Here is a 9,190-nt window from a genome sequence, read left to right on the forward strand (position 1 = left end):
ACTATGATTCATACATCACGATTGAATTTAAATAAAATAATTCAATTGACAGGGTTATAGTTTATAATAAATTAGTACTTACACTAGGGCAATTTTTTAGTGCAGTCTCCATTTTTTTTTAGTGCTAGAGATGCATTGAAGTAATCTATATGAAGCTTAAAATTATATATACATGACATGTTCGTGTTCATTCAAGGATGAACGTTGTAATGGGGACATTAAACACAAGATTTTATTTTATTTGGGCCCGGACTAGAGTTAGTTTATTGGTAAACTATTTTGTGCTATGCCTACTTTTTTGGTTTGTTTTGAAGGTTGCTTTTGTCTTTTGGCATTGCTCAATATTGTATTTATTTTGTTGAGCTAACCCTTGCAGCGGGCTACCCTTTATTTTTATATTTTTTTACCTTTGATAGGCTTGGTCGTAATACAACTCTGTTCATTTTTTTTTTCTTTTTGATGTTTTTGAATAAGAAAACAGTAAGCAAAAAAATGTAATTTTCTCTCTTGGTCTTGGTTACAACTCTTTATTTTTCACAAGTTTTTTGAAGTTTACTTTTGAAATTATTAAGTATCCACTAAATTGGTGGCAGTGGATTTCATTTTAAGAAAGATAACTGACCTGTAAGATTGTTTTTTAAATGATTTTTTGTGGGTTTTTGCATTGGAAATGTCCATTCATTAACTAATTTGTCTTCTTCAATATGGTTCAATATCAAGTTTACATTTTATAACTATGTTTGTTCAATATGGCTTTTGCGAGCATGCACCCTCATTAAATAATTCGTTAACTAATTTATTTTCTTCAATATGGTTTAATACTTGCACCAAAGCTAAGATCGTTACCAAGAATCCGTGTACATATCGAGTGAAACATAAGTTTGACATTATGTTTAGATTATAATGCTAATATATTACGTTCACGTTAGATTTCTTCTTCAAAAATATCTATATAATTGGCTCAAATTCAATTTAGTTATTTAGATAGAATCTTGAATTTAAGCTTTCTTTAAAGTATTAATTACCTAATGAATTTGTTAAAAACTTTTGACATTTTCTTTTAACTTTTATTTTGTGTTAGTCATGGCTGGTATTTTACATTCGTTCAAGGATTTACACGCTTCATGATCTTGGTTCATTTTTATAGCAATTATTTAATCTATTATAACAACTACTCAATTGCCTATCTTAACTAAATTCTAAAATTACCTAACTGCTTTTTTAGTCCATCTCAGTAAAACACTTTGATGTTTATATTCAACATTCAATCATTACTGCATAACGGGTCCGGTCAACAAGTGCAGGTTGGGTAACTGTACATAACAGGCCCTATCAACAGATTTCCAAGCATTTTTTGTCCTTTTTCTATAAAGAGCAAAAGCCTCAAAAACTTTTATACGCCCATTTGATATGAAAGACAACTCAAAATAGCACAATTTGATGGTTATATTGACCATTTAATCATCTTTCAAATGGTTTAATGGTTGGGTATTTAAGATTATTGATTTTAGTGATTCGTGTGAAGAAGCAGCAGCAACAAAGAAATCCGCTAGCCAAGAATCTTGTCATTTATGAAGACCGTTGCCGCATTTGTAAAGTTTTGGTTTGAATAAAGTTCAGGTCTCTTTCTTAACAAGACTTAATTTTTAAGTATGTGTGAAGTTAATGGTAGCCCTCAGACTCTATTAACATATTAGGAAGCGTTTTTTTTTCTTTTTTTTGTTGTTGAAACTGGTTGTTTTTTATTAAAGAAAAACAATATGAGTATGTGATTATCTTATTTAGGAGGATCATTGTTCGAATATTGTTATCTTTAATGTATGTAATAATAATCATGATTATATCCAAACTCAGTAATTTTTATGTAACTAAAAGTTAACTCTCTTAGACTATGAAGCGCAAATTGGTGAATGGAAATAGCATACAAAGTGGTATAGTAGACTTGATTGATAAGTGGTACATGTGTACAAATCGAGTATTTTCAAGAACCGGAGTATGGCCAACAAAAGTCAACACCGGGTCGGTTAGTAACCGGTTCCGGTATAGTCGGGTAGTTGACCAAGTTTTTTTCGGGTTCCGGGTAGGGTCGGGTTTTGGCGGGGTAAAGGTGGAACCGGTTCCGGTGGTTCCGGTTCCAGGTACACGTCCAGGGAGAAACCCAATACCAGGTCGTACCTGCGGGTCGAGTACGGGTAGGAACCAAGTATTTTGTGCACCTCTAATGAGTGATCTTGTGTGATTTGAAGCAGGTGGTATTGGGTTTAGATCTACAACCGTGTTTTTCGTCATGTGTAGTTTTCCTTTTCAATTTTCTAATAACCCAAAAGTGTAATTGTGAGTTTTAACTTATGTATTTAACGATGATTAATTAGCAATAAACTATTTTGTTTAGAACAGAAAGAGATGTCAGCCACTATTACATTAAACTACCCGGCCACCGCCTATGCAGCTAAACTTCCTCGACTGTGAAATATGGTGTTGCCATGGGAATGGGCTACGACCATGGCTGCATCAAGATATATTCACCAACAGATAGGAGTTTTCTTACTGTTTTCAATTACTTCAGTATCTCATCCAAACATGCATTTTACACTTTCATGTTACTGAAAATGCATTAATCACACTCCGACGTTGATGTCCCCGTCCACCGGACGAGTAAACTACTAGTTATATATATATGTAGCAGATAATCTTTAGGAATCGACTTCTTCTAATGAAGACCAGCTCCCTTATTCTTTCCTATTCATTTGGCCACTCCAGGGGAAGAATCATTCCTTTCACTTAATGAAGAATGAGATTCAAAATTCATTACAAATCATATATTAGTGGCATGCTAATGTTGTATCCGTTTCACAAAATTAAAATAACGCAATTCAACCAAATAACTCCATAATGATTAACACCCCTATATTAAATTTAAAAGGTATTTAAATCTAGAGAAAAATCCTAAAATAGATATTTTAACAAGTTTCAAGTTTTAGGTATTATTTGTAAAAAAAAAATTCAAAAATAAATATTTTAAACTAGTCGTGACAACTAAATTCTTAGTGTTAACGAGTAGTTTACAAAACTAGTCGCGACGATTATTTTAAGCTAAGAAATTTCAGTGACGCGTATTTTGGCGCCCTAAACTTGTTGGGACGACTAGCCTAGGTACAAAAATAGTATGGACTAGTTTTATGATTTTTTTTGCACTTTTCTTAATATTATATTATTAATATTATATTTAATTTTACTCATAATTAGTTTTTCTTTTATAACTTTTAAAATATAAAGTTTTACTAAAATCCAAATACACCATTGAGATGTGTTTTTCTTTATCTACGCGCGGACATAAGATTTATTCAAAACCGAGCCGGTCAAATTTAAATCGAGGTTTTTTTTACCCGCTCGGTTTTAAATTTTTTTTATGTTGGCACGTAGATAAAAAAAGCACATCTCAATGGTGTATTTGGATTTTAGTAAAACTTTATATTTTAAACGTTATAAAATAAAAACCAATTATTAGTAAAATTAAATATAATAATACAATATTTAAAAAAGCACAAAAAAAATTCATAAAAACTCGTCCAGATTATTTTCTTACCTAAATTAGTCGTCCCGACAAGTTTATGACGTCAAAATACTCGTTCCTGAATTTTTCTTAGCCTAAAATAGTCGTCGTGACTAGTTTTGTAAACTGCTCGTTGACACAAATAATCTAGTCGTCATGACTAGTTTAAAATACATATTTTTTAAATTTTTTTACAAATGATACATAAAACTTGAAACTTATTTTTAAAATACCAATTTTAAGAATTTTCCGTTAAATCTATGGTGTGTTTTCTCTACGATAATCTTTAATACTCACAACATAGAGATAATTGAGTGGCCTCTTATCCATCATTGATCTAAATTGTCATTTAAGAAAAAAAATTAAAACTAAGTTTGAAAAGAGTATGTATTATATTTACATCCAATAATATTGTAGGCTCATAGCTATAGAGTTTCTATATTTAACAATAGCAACCGGTGGTGGGCACCATGGAGGTGCCCCAAAGCGTCGGAAACACCGTCTATTGGGGCCCTATATGGCGTTATGGGTTTCAAAATCTCTATCAGCGTTTTGTACAAAACGCCTCAAAATTTAAAAGACGGGTCATTATTCATAAGAACCAATAAAATTAAAGGAGAATAAGCTTCCCTCTTTATGCACTAAGTTTGTTCTTATTTATTTGGAGTAAAAGCCTATTAGAAAAGCCTCACACGATTCGATAATTTGAACCAATAGAATGGTCTGGAAATTGAAAGAGTTGTTTGTGCAGCCTATCCCACATCGGTTAGTTGAAGAAAACATAACACTGAAATTTAGTATATAAAGCAAGCAGATTGGTTGTTTGAAAGGCACGCAGCCACGCATTGAGCACAAAGCGAACTATTCTTTCGCCTTTTACTAAAGAATACCGTGTGCTCGCTGCGCTAAGTGGCATACGCCTATTTTTGGAGAGACCCTTCTTTGTTTGAAGGGCTCCAACCAATATTTTTAGTTCAAAGTCGTTTGTTATCTCAGCATATTCTGTGATTGGTTTAAAGTTAATAACTTTGAACCCAAACACTAAACTGATAAAAGGGTCTCAGGTGAGCACATCTCGGACCTCAGCTGTTACCTCTTGTGGTGTGAAGACTTGCAACATTATTCTTCTTCCTGTAGTAATCAATAACCTGCACAAGTTGCAAAAATGTTGAATTATCAATGAAATAAAACTGTTGAAACTAGTGAGGGAAAAATTATTAGAAACTTTTGTTTAGAGTTAACTGTTTTAAGTCGGTTTTCATGTTTTTTTCCTTCTAAAACAAAAACTGTCATGTTCAAACGTAACTTTATAAACACAAGATTTTAAGATTCTAGAAAGCCTTAACATGTCATATTTAAATTTCAACTAATAAAATTTTACTTACGGTTTTATCCGCTTTGTTTGCTCCGATTATGATTATGTCAGAATTGTTTATTTTAGTTGCGATGGTTTCCATTCAGTTAAACAGCTAACATGGTTATTTTCTTTGATTTCTATCTTTCAAATCAATTATGGTTTTGTTTTTGTTTGATGATGTTCCTGTTCATAAAGCATTCTTCTGATTACTAAATGGTTTCTTACATTTTTATTCGGTTTCCTTATTGTTTTTATTCTATTTTGTTTGATCATCTTATTGTTTTGTTAAGCTATAACAAATTATATATGACATGATTTTTTTTATCACACTTTTTTGTTTCTGAACTCAATCGTTTTTTTAGCTTTGAAAAATGTTTTTCCATTATGCATTCTTCATATGCTTTTTGGGTTTGTAAGGTGTTGTTGCTTAGGGCTGTGAGAGAAAAAGCCAATGAATCTTTACTTCATGTTTAAATTGATTTAGTTTCATCCACTTTATTTATAGTTGAATGAATTTGTTTTGTAAATTTGTGTTTTCCTTGATACGTTAAATTAATACTGTTAGCCACTGATTCTGTTGCGTTGTTACCGTAGACAACAAGTTAACAATGAATGTTTTCTTGATAACAATGAAGGGGACTAACTTGGAAAAAGTTTAGTACAAATGGATGTTGAGGACTCGATCAACAGTGATGATGGTAAAAAGTCAATAATTCAAATAATGGGTCCTTATGAAGCTGAAGCAGTTATTGTAGAGTTGGTCAAAAGACCCGAGTTAACATACTTGAAGAATGTGTTGATCGAAATTTGCACCAACATGTAATTTGATTTAATAATTTCAAATAACTATATCATTTTAAGGGCCTGTTTGTTTAGATATGAATGATCCCATTCAGAGGTGAAATCTGAATCGCTCAGATTTCAGAGTGTTTGGTTGATTAAAAACCCACTCTGCTCGACAACAACAGCAGCCAGTGCCCACAATAACATGCCTCTGTCCATCGGCCACATGTCGGCCGTTCGCAAGGTATGTTATAAATATCAATTTAATTGATGAATTGATAAAATTTATTTTGTTCATCTCAAACGGGCCAAATGAGTAAATATAATAATAGATTACAAGGAAATGGGTCAAATGATTAATTTACGAGCTCATGTTGGTAAGCTCATAAACACAAAATATAGGCCAGTTGTCTTGAACAGCTCAACTACTGCCTGTTTTATGTAACCACCATTTGTAATAAATTAACATTATTTGTTAATTTGTTTGTCTTTGCGTTAATATTACCACTGGTCCGCTGCTATTAATCAAAGTCTTTTTTGGGTAGTGATTTGTAATAATTTTAGTTTTTTTTTTGTTTTCACAGCTACAGAAAACCTTGACCAAATGCTTCGCATCAACCTTGCAGGAGGTAATCAACTCTCCCTCTCTCTCTACACACACACTAGCATCAACAATCTGTTAACAATACATTGTATTTTACAATATCAAGTACAATCCAGTAATGTTGGCAGATGACTAGATGCAACATCAATAAGATTATATGTCTGTCATTTATATGCAGTTACGCACATATAATGATATTGTTACATATGTAATATAGAATGCATAAAAGTTGGTGGACGATATAAGAATCCTACGACATGAGTTTACTGGTCTAACCATAATTAATATCAAGTTGTTCAGCTTGTAAGTATAAAATATTAAAACAAACACTTTTAAAAAGACCATATTATTCAGCTTATAAAATTAGAAAGACGAAATCATACTGAGAAGTGAGAAACCATAACATCAGATTTCATTATAAATTTATAGCAATCAAGCTCAAGTTATTCTCGTATTCAAATTATTACATTAGTTTTCCTTTTAAGTCTCACATGCAAAACAAATTAACAAAACTGCTGATCTGTTACAGAGACGTTGCAGCTAGAATCAACAGCAGCCACCACACGGATCTCGAGCATTTCATCAGCGGGTACTTCAAGCACTTTTCTAACACCAAATACAAAGCACACACTAAAACCAAATACTGTTAATATTACCAAAAATAAATATCATTAAGCGGGTTCAAAGAAATGTGAAAAACCGTCTGCAATTGTACCCGTCGAACCGACGATAACTCTTGTATATGTGATGTGCATGTACATGTACATGTACATGTACATAAATAACTAAATATGGCTACAAACTCACGCCTCCATAAATAACAGCAAACTCGATGAATATGCGAAAGTTATGGTAACAAAAGTTTATTTATGATCAAAAGCTTAGAATCAATAAACTAGCTAATTTTGGTGTCAATGATGATTTATTGTAGGTTTATCAGGAGAAGAGGTTAAGAGACAAGGAAAGATAAAAGGCGTGTAATTGTTGAAACGACTTGGTTTTTAAGATGATTTTGGTTGTATAAAAATGGGTGTTATGTTTGTCCGGATTTAAGCCGTGTTTGATGTTTAGGGTTTTGTACTTGTAGGTGTATTGTTAAGTTATTTGTGTCAATGTTTTGTTGAACTATTTTTAATATGTATTTGGGTTGATTATAATAGAACTTTGTTTTAAGATTTATTCTGGTTGGTTATAATGAAAGTTTGGTCATTTAGTACAATTATTATGCACTATGACTAAACAGGGATATTTCATTCAGCACAAAATAGTTCGAATGGGTAAAATAGTCATTCTGCACAGTTATTCAGATGTCCAATTAAACAACACTTTTAGCACTTATTAGCTCAAAGCCGCTTAATAATTCGGACTTCTTAATGGTTCAGCATTTCCCAAACAACCCTAAAGTTTTTCTCAACCTGTGTGTCACACAGGCATATAGCCTAGTATAACTATATATCATCACTTCAAACAAGTTCATAGTTTAGTAGATATAATAAATGAACCTGAGCTAATTACAAAAAAATAAAAAATTAACATAAATATATGCATATTTGACTATTGTTGTGGTTAAAACTGAAAAGTAAAGTACGTAGCAAGTTATGGGTATCCCACATCGGTGAGAAGAAGAAACCAGGGGTAAGTGTGGTAGTATAAAAAATAGAAGAGGCCATTGGGTTACTCACTTACCTGGACGGGGTCAATGGGTGATCAAGAAGGTCCATGGCCTCGGTTGGTGACCTCCATTGCACTTCGGAGGGGTGCACGCCTAAGGTCGGCCAAAGTGGTTGAGCCTACGTCATAATTTGTGGCGAGCCTACGTCATAATTTGTGGCGGTAGAAACCTGCGTTTGTGTGGCCTCTGTTAATATACATATCTAAAGTTTCTGGTTTTCTATTTTTTTGGTTGATTTTGATTTTTGGCTTTTAGAGTAGGTTAGAAGAGTGTTTGTAACTCTACATTTGATCCTGATTATAAACCAACATTATATATTCGTGTTCAGTTATATAGAAAGCAATTCATTCAATTCGCCAGCCGATGCATATACACACTTGGAAGATTCATTGCCAAGACAACTAACCCCTCTTTTATTGCAAAGATCATAATCCCTCAAAATATTCATTGCCATCAAATTCCTTAAACTGAGAAGTGCAATGGAAATCTCCAAGTTACAAGCCCGAGTAAAATCCATAGTTTTCCGAATCTTGAAAACATGATCCCGGATCCTCTACCCACTAATAAGCCCATGACGGCTGAAGTATGAGTTGGAATATAACAAGTTGGTGATTTCCTGTATTGATATGAATTTATATTGTAGTCATAAGTCATAACGAGTTTGTGTTATGTTTATATAAACCGAGTCATGGCTAATATTATTATTCAAGGTTTTGAATTAGTTTTCTTGGTTATAATAAATGTTTGGGAGTTAGCCAAATTAATGTTTTGTTATTTGATGTCAATTCACCACTTTAAAACACTTCTCCTAAGGGGCTACCATACAACTACTTCAGAGTTGTTTGGCCTCCAATTCAGAAGCAAGCAAAATATGCAAGTACTGTAAAAACATGAGATGCACACTCCTAAAAAAGACAGATGTTTAAAAAAACTGTTCTCCCGGAAGGTCGTTATATCAACAAAATATCATAGATACACAACCAAAAGTTAAGCCGCACAGAACCTCCCTTGGCCTCTCCAGACTCCGAGTTTATGTTTTTTGCTAAACCACCCAGACCTGGGAAGCACAAGGGCAAAGTTTGTAATGCATGAATGGTCTTAACACCATTCTTGAAAAAAAAAATTAATAATCACCATTTTATGTGAAAAAAAAGTATATAAACTAAAAAAATGAGAGTTTACCATTCTCAAAATGTATGCTTAAACCATTACTAAAACAAA

At 32.6% G+C, this 9,190-nt stretch overlaps 1 non-coding gene and 1 pseudogene across 1 annotated transcript; both read left to right on the forward strand.

The window, feature by feature from the left end:
• Positions 1 to 4,389: 4,389 nt before the first annotated feature.
• Positions 4,390 to 4,508, forward strand: LOC143560519 (U5 spliceosomal RNA). Its single transcript, XR_013140137.1, has one exon. It is a non-coding gene; the product is annotated as a U5 spliceosomal RNA (small nuclear RNA).
• A 3,467-nt stretch (positions 4,509 to 7,975) lies between these two features.
• Positions 7,976 to 8,159, forward strand: LOC143560518 (U1 spliceosomal RNA; annotated as a pseudogene).
• Positions 8,160 to 9,190: the final 1,031 nt, after the last annotated feature.

The sequence above is a fragment of the Bidens hawaiensis genome, unplaced genomic scaffold (assembly GCF_021521415.1).
Source record: "Bidens hawaiensis isolate Kalapana, Puna unplaced genomic scaffold, B.hawaiensis_p1.1 tig00020344_1, whole genome shotgun sequence".
In the NCBI taxonomy this organism is placed as follows: Eukaryota; Viridiplantae; Streptophyta; class Magnoliopsida; order Asterales; family Asteraceae; genus Bidens; species Bidens hawaiensis.